The sequence below is a fragment of the Ranitomeya variabilis genome, chromosome 6, assembly GCF_051348905.1.
Source record: "Ranitomeya variabilis isolate aRanVar5 chromosome 6, aRanVar5.hap1, whole genome shotgun sequence".
In the NCBI taxonomy this organism is placed as follows: domain Eukaryota; kingdom Metazoa; phylum Chordata; class Amphibia; order Anura; family Dendrobatidae; genus Ranitomeya; species Ranitomeya variabilis.
The window spans coordinates 156,685,164-156,697,375 of record NC_135237.1 but is presented as its reverse complement, the minus strand read 5'-3'; positions in this window follow the sequence as shown (position 1 = coordinate 156,697,375).

Here is a 12,212-nt window from a genome sequence, read left to right as displayed (position 1 = left end):
ATGTGGCCTATAGCCTAGAACAGAGGTTGACTGCTGGATTCAGTGAGAGAAGATAAATTAACCCATGCAGGCGCACACCACGTCAGGGGCTGAGAAGTGTGTATGTGACTGCATAGCAAGCAGTGGGATAGTTTTTTTGTCTTCTATTAGAGCATTAGAACTTGGTTTAACCCCTTCACCCCGAAGCCTTTTTTTCACCTTCCTGACCAGGCCAATTTTTACAATTTTGATCACTGTCATTTTATGAGGCCAAACTCAAGAACGCTTCAACAGATTCCGGTGATTCTGGGACTGTTTTCTCATGACATACTGTACTTTATGATAGTGGTAAAATTTCTTTGATATGACTTGCATTTATTTGTTAAAAAAGGGAACTTTGGTGAAAATGTAGAAAATTTCTCAATTTCCAAACTTTTCATTTTTATGCCCTTAAATCAGAGAGTCATATCGCACAAAATAGTTCATAAATAACATTTCCTACATGTCTACTTTACATCAGCACAATTTTGGAAACATAATTTTTTTTTCTTAGGATGTTATAAGTGTTAAAACTTGACCAGCGATTTCTTATACTTACAACAAAATCTGCAAAACCATTTTTTTTAGGGACCACCTCACATTTGAAGTGACTTTGAGGGGCCTATATGACAGAAAATACACAAAAATGACACATTCTAAAAACCGAACCCATCAAGGTACTCAAACCCACATTCAAGAAGTTTATTAACCCTTCAGGTGCTTCACAGAAATTTTTGTAATGTGGAAGAAAAAAAATAAACATTTACTTTTCACATTTCACTTTTTGAATGTAAAATTTGCTGGAATAATTAGCCATGTCGCGTTTGCAGAGCCCCTGATGTGCCTAAACAGTGGAAACCCCCATAAGTGACACCATTTTCAAAACTAGACCCCTTATGGAACTTATATAGATGTGTATTGAGCACCTTGAACCCCCAGGTGCTTCACAGAAGTTTATAACGTTAAGCCATGAAAATAAAAAAAAACAAACAAATTTTTCCCAGATAAATCTTTTTTAGCTCCAAATTTTGCATTTTTGCCCAAATAATGTGAGCCCATCAACCATTGTCAAGGTAATCTCATGAATCTGATGGGTTCCTGACCTAACTTCCCAGTGTGAACACTTACCTATGGCTAATATTTGAATGCATGGGTGAATATAAACACCTCTCCTGGTAAAGCCTACATTTATGGGTTGGTCGGAATCTGATGTGATTAGATGTAGTTAAAATCACCACATGGTGAAGGGCGGAGTGATCAGTCAGAAAGCTTAGCTTAGATCCGTATGTCATCCGTAGGCAGGGTGTGGCTGCGTATTTTACGCATGTCATCCTCCGTATGTAATCCGTATGGCATCCGTACTGCATTTTTTTCTCGCAACCTTGCAAAATGGACATATAATGGATCCATGGGCTCAAATATTCCTGAAAACATATATACAGTCTATATATATATATATATATATATATATATATATATATATATATATATGTGTCAGTGAGACACATATATATATATATATTTATATTTCATACAGCGCTAGATAGCATAAAAGGCGGTAATTCAATTGCATATTCCTCACTAATAATGTTAGTAGAGTGTGTGTGCAAAATTTGGGGGCTCTAGCTGTTAAAATAAAGGGTTAAATCGCGGAAAAAACTGGCGTGAGCTCCCACGCAATTTTCTCCGCCAGAGTGGGAAAGCCAGTGACTAAGGGCTGATATTAATAACCTAGAGGGACCAAGGTTATTGCCCCCCCCCCCGGCTAAAAACATCTGCCCCTAACCACCCCAGGAAATGCACATCTGTAAGATGCACCTATTCTGGCACTTAGCCTCTCTCTTCCCACTCCCAAGTAGTGGTGGGATATGGGGTAATAAAGGGTTAATGTCACCTTGCTATTCTAACGCGACATTAAGCCTGGTTAATAATGGAGAGGTGTCAATGAGACACCTATCCATTATTAATCCAATAATATTAAAGGGTTAATAATACACACACACATTAAGAATAAAGTATTTTATTGAAATTAATACACACATGGGGTTGTAAAATCTTTATTGTACACCTGCATTAGCAGGCTCCTAAAATTGTAAAATTGTTTAACCCCTTCAGCAGGATTTACAGTGTGGGACGTGACTGAGCGCCGGAAAGGTATGGGATATTGTTGCTTTTTTCTTTTTTTTCTTTTCCAGAACGAGGGTCTTCAGGTGGATTAAGTGGTTTCTACCTTCAAGAGTACCCCCGGGACAGGGATAGTTAGGGTCCCAGTTCCAGGGACAGTTTGAGAACCCCCTTCCTTACCGAAGACCGTCACAGCTGACATTTTCACTGGCCCCACATTTTGTATCTTGGCATGGATCCCGTTGCAGTCCTTGACAAATAATTGCAGGGTCTGTTGCTTGAACTGTCAGACCTGCAATCTAGGGTCTTCTAGCAGCAGACTGTTAGTCTGGCAGGCAGGCTCAATCGAAACCTAGGTTGGCCCTTCTGGATAGGTCTGGGGGACAAGATAAATTTATTGTGCTCCGTGAAGCCTGCAAGCTTTATTTCAGGCTTCGTCCTCGTTCATCTGGGAGTGAGGAGCAGTGGGTTGGGACTGTTATTTCTCTCCATAAAGGAGATCCTCAATCCTGGGCCTTTTCACTTCCACAAGGCTCACTGTCTCTTTCGACTGTTGATTGGTTTTTTTGAGGTTCTAGGCCTTGTGTATGATGACCTGGACCATGTCTCCGTTGCTGAGTCTAAGCTGCGTAAGATCCAGCAAGGAGACCAGCCGGAGAGGAATTTTGCTCAGAGTTCCATAGATGGTCTACTGACACACAGTGGAATAATCCTGCTCTTAGGAGTCAGTTTTGGCGAGACTTGTCTGAGATTAAAAATTGCACTGGTGCTTTATGCAACTCCTGAGCAGTTAGAGACCACCATGGCTCTAGCCATACGCATAGTTAGAGGCCTCAAAGATAAACCAAGGTTCTCCCTGTATGCTCTATAGAACAGTTAGGAGGAGTCTCCCCTCAGTATAAATCTCTTTCGGTTCAACGCAAAACGGGGTTGTGTTTTTTCTGTGGTCAAAAGAGGCATTTCATTGGGGGTTTGTCTTTCTTTACCAAAGCACAAAAAGCCATCGGAAAACTTCTAAACCCAGGTTGTGTGGGGGATAACAACCTCGGTGTATATATCACCACCGTGTGTGTGTATCTCAGTTTTTCTTATCCGCAGGAGTGATTATTGGTATGAAAACTGAGAAAATATCTATACTCTCAGATATTGGGGTGGTAGCCAATATGATGGATGCTTGGTTCGCATGAGGCCTTGGTCTTCCTTGTAGCACTCTGGCGAAGCCCATTCCCATATTTGCAATTGACTCTGCACCTTTCAGTCAGGGAAATTTTACGCAAGTAGTGCATAATGTGAACATAGGGGCTCTTCATAGGGAGCTCCTTTTCTGTCATATTTTGAAAGGTCTCCCTACTCCTATTATGTTGGGTCTTCCCTTGTTGACTAAGCATAAGCCGGTCATAGACTGGCAGGCCAAAGAGATAATTAAGTGGAGTGACTTTTTCAAAAATAATTGTCTAGGTACTATTATCTCTAGTGTCCACTAAAAACATTCCATCTTCTCTGTCTGTTTGAGGTGTTCTCTGAAAAGAGGTGTCAAGAACTGCCTCCCCATCGTGTCCATGATTCTCCTATGAACTTGCTTCTGGGTGCAAGGTTGCCGAAGAACAATTTATACAATGTGTGTGGTCATGAGAGACAGGCCATGAAAGACACATTAGACCCTCATCTTTGCCTGTAGCAGCAGGATTCTTCTTTGTTAAGTGTTTGGACATTCGTGAGTTAAAGCAGAGTACTATCTGTAACCCATATCACCTCCCACTCATACCTGATTTCTTCAATCAGATTATTGGGGCAAAATGGTTCTCCAAATTAGATCTCAGGGGAGCCTATAATCTGATTAGGATTAAGTAGGGGGATGAGTGGAAGACTGCATTAAACACCTTAGAAGGGCATTATGAAAATCTTGTCATGCATTTTGGTTTGACAAATGCTTCCGCTGTGTTCTAACACCTCGTTAATGACATCTTCTGTCAACTCGAGAGTAGAATTGAAGTAGTGTATATTGTTATTTTAATCTATGCATATGACCTCAAGTCTCATCAGGTACATGTTGTAGCGCCTGCATCTCTGCCTGCAGTACCTCTCTCCCTGAAGAGACACCAGCGTACTCACCGCTGAGGGTCCTGTCCTGATCTTTCAGGGTCTGCTGCTCGGGGTGTGTGCACTGCTAGCAGGTCTCCAGGCACTGTGCTTAGGGCGCATGCACAAACTTCCTCTTTCTTAAAGGGGCCTCGTGCGTTCCTCTAAAGTGTCCCCAGCCAATAGCTGGAGGTCACTTGCTATTTAAAGCATCTCCTCCAACATGGAGGTGCCTGTGATAATTGTGAGTTTGTTCCTAACACTCTTGTCAGTTCTCAGGTCCCAGTGTTTGCATTTAGTCTGCTGTACCCCCAGTGCTCACCTCAATGGCAGCCGAGCCAGCTGCACCCACCAGTGCTCACCTCAACAGCAGCCGAACCAGTTGCAACTACCAGTGCTCACCTCAATGGCAGCCGAACCAGTTGCACCCGCCAGTGGTCACCTCAACGGCAGCCGAAGCAGTTGCACCCACCAGTGCTTACTTCAAAATCAGCCAAAACAGTTGCACCCCCAGTGCACACCTCAATAGCAGCCAAGATAGTTGCACCCACCAGTGCTCACCTCAACGGCAGCCGAGCCTGCTGCACCCGTCTGAGCTTGTACCTTCATCAGCCTGTCCTGTCTGCACCTGCGGTTCCTGTCATCTTCTCTGCCTGTCTGCATCTGTTGGACATTTCCCCAGGCCATCCCAGCTACCCGTTCCTAGGGGCCAGCTGCCATCCACCCAAGGTCAGTCCTGGAGTAGCACCTGGACCACCTCCCTTGTCTCTTCTCGGATCTCGGTGTCGTTAGCTGCTGTGTATCCGAAGTCAGATTGGGTGAGGCTCCTAGTCACGCCCCTCCAGGTCTTCCTTTGGCTCCATCACCCAGCCCGTTACAGTTTGCACAGGCCATGGAATCCACTGGCTCCCAGGCATCTTCCATCTCGCATCTCGGACCTATACCAGGCGGTCTCCCGTGAGAAGGATCAGCATCACAAGATTCTATCCTATCTTTCTTGTGGATTGGAAGAGGTTTGGTCCTAAGGAGAGGTCCTTAGAGCCCAAGGACAACATCCATGCCTTTCTCCTCCTGCAAAAATGTCTGACAGGTTTGAAAAAGAGTGGGTGTAAGGGGAGGTACTGTAGCGCCTGCATCTCTGCCTGCAGTCCCTATCTCCTTGCAGAGACACCAGCGTACTCACCGCCGAGGATCCCATCCTGCTCCTTCAGGGTCTGCTGCTGCCCAGGGTGCGTGCACTTCTAGCCGGTCTCCAGGCACTGTGCTTAGGGTGCACACGCACACTTGCTCTTTCTTAAAGGGGCCACGCGCATTCCTCTAAAGTGTCACTAGCCAATAGCTGGAGGTCACTTACAGTTTAACCCCTTAATCCCATGACGTACTATCCCGTCGAGGTGGGGTGGGCCTTAATTCCCACCGACGGGATAGTACGTCATAGTGATCGGCCGCGCTGACGGGGGGAGCGCGGCCGATCGCGGCCGGGTGTCAGCTGACTATCGCAGCTGACATCCGGCACTATGTGCCAGGAGCGGTCACGGACCGCCCCCGGCACATTAACCCCCGGCACACTGCGATCAAACATGATCGCAGTGTTCTGGCGGTATAGGGAAGCATCGCGCAGGGAGGGGGCTCCCTGCGTGCTTCCCTGAGACCCTCGGAGCAATGCGATGTGATCGCGTTGCTCCGAGCGTCTCTTACCTCCTATCCCTGCAGGCCCCGGATCCAAAATGGCCACGGGGCTGCATCCGGATCCTGCAGGGATTACTTCCGGGTCCAGATCAGGTGCTGGTAAACCTGCAGCGCTCTAAGTCAGATCGTTGATCTGACAGAGTGCTGTGCAAACTGTCAGATCAGTGATCTGTGATGTCCCCCCCTGGGACAAAGTAAAAAAGAAAATAAAAAATTCCACATGTGTAAAAAAAAAAAAAAAAAATTCCTAAATAAAGAAAAAAAAAATATATTATTCCCATAAATACATTTCTTTATCTAAATAATAAAAAAAACAATAAAAGTACACATATTTAGTATCGCCGCGTCCGTAACAACCCAACCTATAAAACTGTCCCACTAGTTAACCCCTTCAGTGAACACCTTAAGAAAAAATAAAAAAGAGCCAAAAAACAACGCTTTATTATCATACCGCTGAACAAAAAGTGGAATAACACGCGATCAAAAAGACGGATATAAATAACCATGGTACCGCTGAAAACGTCATCTTGTCCCGCAAAAAACGAGCCGCCATACAGCATCATAAGCAAAGAAATAAAAAAAGTTATAGTCCTCAGAATAAAGCGATGCCAAAATAATTATTTTTTCTATAAAATAGCTTTTATCGTATAAAAGCGCCAAAACATAAAAAAAATGATATAAATGAGATATCGCTGTAATCGTACTGACCCGACGAATAAAACTGCTGTATCAATTTTACCAAACGTGGAACGGTATAAACGCCTCCCCCAAAAGAAATTCATGAATAGCTGGTTTTTGGTCATTCTGCCTCACAAAAATCGGAATAAAAAGCGATCAAAAAATGTCATGTGCCCGAAAATGTTACCAATAAAAACGTCAACTCGTCCCGCAAAAAAACGAGACCTCACATGACTCTGTGGACCAAAATATGGAAAAATTATAGGTCTCAAAATGTGGAGACGCAAAAACTTTTTTGCTATAAAAAGCGTCTATTAGTGTGTGACAGCTGCCAATCATAAAAATCCGATATAAAAAACGCTATAAAAGTAAATCAAACCCCCCTTCATCACCACCTTAGCTGGGGAAAAATAATAAAATTAAAAAAATGTATTTATTTCCATTTTCCCATTAGGATTAGGGCTAGGGTTAGGGTTAGGGCTAGGGTTAGGGTTGGGGCTAGGGTTGGAGCTAAAGTTAGGGTTAGGGTTGGGGCTAAAGTTAGGGTTAGGGTTGGGGCTAAAGTTAGGGTTAGGGGTTTGGATTACATTTACGGTTGGGATTAGGGTTGGGATTAGAGTTAGGGGTGTGTCAGGGTGAGGGGTGTGGTTAGGGTTACCATTGGGATTAGGGTTAGGGGTGTGTTTGGATTAGGGTTTCAGGTAGAATTGGGGAGTTTTCACTGTTCAGGCACATCAGGGGCTCTCCAAACGCGACATGGTGTCCGATCTAAATTCCAGACAATTCTGCGTTGAAAAAGTAAAACAGTGCTCCTTCCCTTCCAAGCTCTCCCGTGCGCCCAAACAGGGGTTTACCCCAACATATGGGGTATCAGCGTACTCGGGACAAATTGGACAACAACTTTTGGGGTCCAAGTTCTCTTGTTATCCTTGGAAAAATAAAAATTTGGGGGGCCAAAAATCATTTTTGTGGGAAAAAAAGGATTTTTTATTTTCACGGCTCTGCGTTGTAAACTGTAGTGAAACACTTGGGGGTTCAAAGTTCTCACAACACATCTAGATAAGTTCCTTGGGAGGTCTAGTTTCCAATATGGGGTCATGTGTGGGGGGTTTCTACTGTTTGGGTACATCAGGGGCTCTACAAATGCAACGTGACGCCTGCAGACAAATCCATCTAAGTCTGTATTCCAAATGGCGCTCCTTCCCTTCCGAGCTCTGCCATGCACCCAAACAGTGGTTCCCCCACATATGGGGTATCAGCATACTCAGGACAAATTGGACAACAACTTTTGGGGTCCAATTTCTCCTGTTACCCTTGGGAAAATACAAAACTGGGGGCTAATAAATAATTTTTGTGGAAAAAAAAAGAATTTTTATTTTCACGGCTCTGCCTTATAAACTGTAGTGAAACACTTGGGGGTTCAAAGTTCTCACAACACATCTAGATAAGTTCCGTGGGAGGTCTAGTTTCCAATATGGGGTAACTTCTTGGGGGTTTCCACTGTTTGGGTACATCAGGGGCTTTGCAAATGCAACGTGACGCCTGCAGACCAATCCATCTAAGTCTGTATTCCAAATGGCGCTCCTTCCCTTCCGAGCTCTGCCATGCACCCAAACAGTGGTTCCCCCCACATATGGGGTATCAGCGTACTCAGGACAAATTGGACAACTATTGGGGTCCAATTTATCCTGTTACCCTTGTGAAAATACAAAACGGTGGCTAAAAAATCATTTTTGTGAAAAAAAAAGAATTTTTATTTTCACAGCTCTGCGTTATAAACTGTAGTGAAACACTTGGGGGTTCAAAGCTCTCAAAACACATATAGATAAGTTCCTTAGGGGGTCTACTTTCCAAAATGGTGTCACTTGTGGGGGGTTTTAATGTTTAGGCACATCAGGGGCTCTCCAAACGCGACATGGTGTCCCATCTCAATTCCAGTCAATTTTGCATTGAAAAGTCAAACGACAGTCCTTCCCTTCCGAGCTCTGCCATGCGCCCAAACAGTCGTTTACCCCCACATATGGGGTATCAGCGTACTCAGGACAAATTGCACAACAATTTTTGGGGTCCAATTTCTTCTCCTACACTTCGGAAAATAAAAAATTGGGGGCGAAAAGATCATTTTTGTGAAAAAATATGATTTTTTATTTTTACGGCTCTGCATTATAAACTTCTGTGAAGCACTTGGTGGGTCAAAGTGCTCACCACACATCTAGAAAAGTTCCTTAGGGGGTCTATTTCCAAAATGGTGTCACTTGTGGGGGGTTTCAATGTTTAGGCACATCAGGGGCTCTCCAAACGCAACATGGCGTCCCATCTCAATTCCAGTCAATTTTGCATTGAAAAGTAAAATGGCGCTCCTTTCCTTCCGAGCTCTGCCATGCGCCCAAACAGTGGTTTACCCCCAAATATAGGGTATCAGCGTACTCAGGACAAATTGCACAACAATTTTTGGGGTCCAATTTCTTCTCTTACCCTTGGGAAAATAAAAAATTGGGGCGAAAAATCATTTTTGTGAAAAAATGATTTTTTATTTTTACGGCTCTGCATTATAAACTTCTGTGAAGCACTTGGTGGGTCAAACTGCTCACCACACATCTAGATAAGTTCCTTAGGGGGTCTACTTTCCAAAATGGTGTCACTTGTGGGGGGTTTCAATGTTTAGGCACATCAGGGGCTCTCCAAACGCAACATGGCGTCCCATCTCAATTCCAGTCAATTTTGCATTGAAAAGTAAAATGGCGCTCCTTTCCTTCCGAGCTCTGCCATGCGCCCAAACAGTGGTTTACCCCCACATATGGGGTATCAGCGTACTCAGGACAAATTGTACAACAACTTTTGGGGTCCATTTTCTCCTGTTACCCTTGGTAAAATAAAACAAATTGGAGCTGAAATAAATTTTGTGTGAAAAAAAGTTAAATGTTCATTTTTATTTAAACATTCCAAAAATTCCTGTGAAACACCTGAAGGGTTAATAAACTTCTTGAATGTGGTTTTGAGCACCTTGAGTGGTGCAGTTTTTAGAATGGTGTCACACTTGGTTATTTTCTATCATATAGACGCCTCAAAATGACTTCAAATGAGATGTGGTCCCTAAAAAAAAATGGTGTTGTAAAAATGAGAAATTGCTGGTCAACTTTTAACCATTAAACTCCCTAACAAAAGAAAATGTTGGTTCCAAAATTGTGCTGATGTAAAGTAGACATGTGGGAAATGTTACTTATTAAGTATTTTGCGTGACCTATCTCTGTGATTTAAGGGCATAAAAATTCAAAGTTGGAAAATTGCGAAATTTTCTAAATTTTCACCAAATTTCCATTTTTTTCACAAATAAACGCAAATTATATCGAATACATTTTACCACTATCATGAAGTACAATCTGTCACGAGAAAACAGTGTCAGAATCACCAAGGTCCGTTGAAGCGTTCCAGAGTTATAACCTCATAAAAGGACAGTGGTCAGAATTGTAAAAATTGGCCCGGTCATTAACGTGCAAACCACCCTCGGGGCTTAAGGGGTTAAAGCGCCTCCTCTAACATGGAGGTGCTTGTGCAATGTTGTGAGTTTGTTCCTAACACTCTTGTCAGTTCTCAGGTCCCAGTGTTTGCAATTGTTCTGCTGCACCCCCCAGTGCTCACCTCAACGGCAGTCATGCCAGTTGCGCCCCCAGTGCTCACCTCCAAAGCAGCCGAGCCAGCCACACCCGCCAATGCTCACCTCAACGGCAGCCAAACCAGTTGCACCCACCAGTGCTCACCTTAATGGCAGCCGAACTAGATGCACCTGCCATTGCTCACCTCAACGGCAGCCGAGCCACACTTCTGTACCTTCAGTAAAGAGGAGTCTTTGGGGGTTGCTGGGAGGAACAATTTTACGTTCATCGGTATGGGAAGGTGTTCAGAATAATTTAAAGATCATGTGGGACAAATACAAATGTATGGCTGATAGGAAACGATTGTCAGGTCCGGATCTGGGGGATAATGATTTAGTATGGCTATCCACCAAAAATATTATACTGAAAGTTCCTTCTTGGAAATTATGTCTTAGGTTTACTGGGCCTTAGACGGTGGTCACCGTAACCAACCCTGTAGCTTTTCGTCTCAAGTGTCTGCCGACTCTCAAGATCCATAATGTTTTTCACTTTTCTTGCTCCAAAAATTTGTTGCGCTTGTGGAATTGTCACCTTTACCACCAGTTATTGTTGGTTGCAATTTAGAATTTCAGGTAGCGAAAATCACTGATTACCATATGGTTCACCGATCTGTATAGTACTTGATTGGCATCTGAGGTTAATGCCGGTAGGCTGATATGATCCTTTCATTTGGCCCATCTGGATAAACCCAGCCCTGAGGGTCCTGTGGCCCCTCAAAGAAGGGTGGTACTGTCACGAGTGTGTCAAGTCCTCCTGGGAGATCTGGGGTTAGAAGATCACTACATATTGTGAATTGCAGATGTTGCATTTAGAGTGTGTATTTGTGTCCCATATTGGATTTGGTTTCCTTTGGTGCTCAAGATGTTAGTGACCCTTTATATGCTGGTCAGAAACTTGCAGCTCCATTTCAGCAGCTTCTGATCTGGTCATTACCTTTCCCTATAAAACCTGGCCAGACCTTCTCTGACTTGCCAGTGAAAGCTTAGCTTCCTAGCTCATTGGAGACACTGTGTTGAATTACAGATCGCTGTTGCTACTGGAGACTGTTTCATGATGTTTTGGGGTGTATGCTTTCTTCATTGTCCTATTCTCATTTGGTTGGTACATTCCTATCCTTCTCTATATACCTCTCTACCTTTGATGAGTGTTTGTATGTTTGTTGCTTTCTGTTATCTCTGCTGTGTCTTTATGTCTTGTTTACCTTACATTTCTGTCCCATGACTCATGGCGAGGGGTAGGGGACACATCAAGATTTAATAGGAGCATAGTAACGTCGGACAATTGGGCCTTTCTACCGTCAAGAGGACCCCCGAGACCGGGATAATTAGGGTCCTTACCGAAGATTGTCACAGCGTGACAGGTTGCCATAATTAGGTACTTTATGACACTGTTAAGTGATATTATTCTGTCACTATGGCAAAATTATGCAGAAAAAGTCAGGTGTTAGAATTCAGTCACAGTATGATGGTGATCACTATATACCAATTCAACAATTAAATAAAGAAGAATCTAGACATGTTTGGTATCTACAAACTCATGATGACCTGGAGAATCATAATGGTAGGTCAGTTTTAGCATTTGGTGAATATGGCAAAAAAAAAAAAACAATCGTAGAATAGCACTTGTCTGGCAATTTCACCACACTTAAAAATGTTTTCCTTTTTTCCAGTACATTAGTTGGTAAAATAAATGGTGTTGTTCAAAAGTACAACTCGTCCTACAAAAAACAAGCCCTCACATGGCCATATTGGTGGAAAAATAAAAAAGTTATGGCTCTGGGAAGAAGGGAAGCAAAAAACAGAAACACAAAAATGGACTTGACGTAAAGGGGTTATATATTTTGTTGCAAAACCTTATTAGGCAATCACTGCAAACAAATGATTTCTTTAATACTCAATGAGATTTCTGCACCTGTCCACAGGTATTATGGCCACTTCTCATGAGCAAACTGCTCCAGCTGTCTCGGGTGTG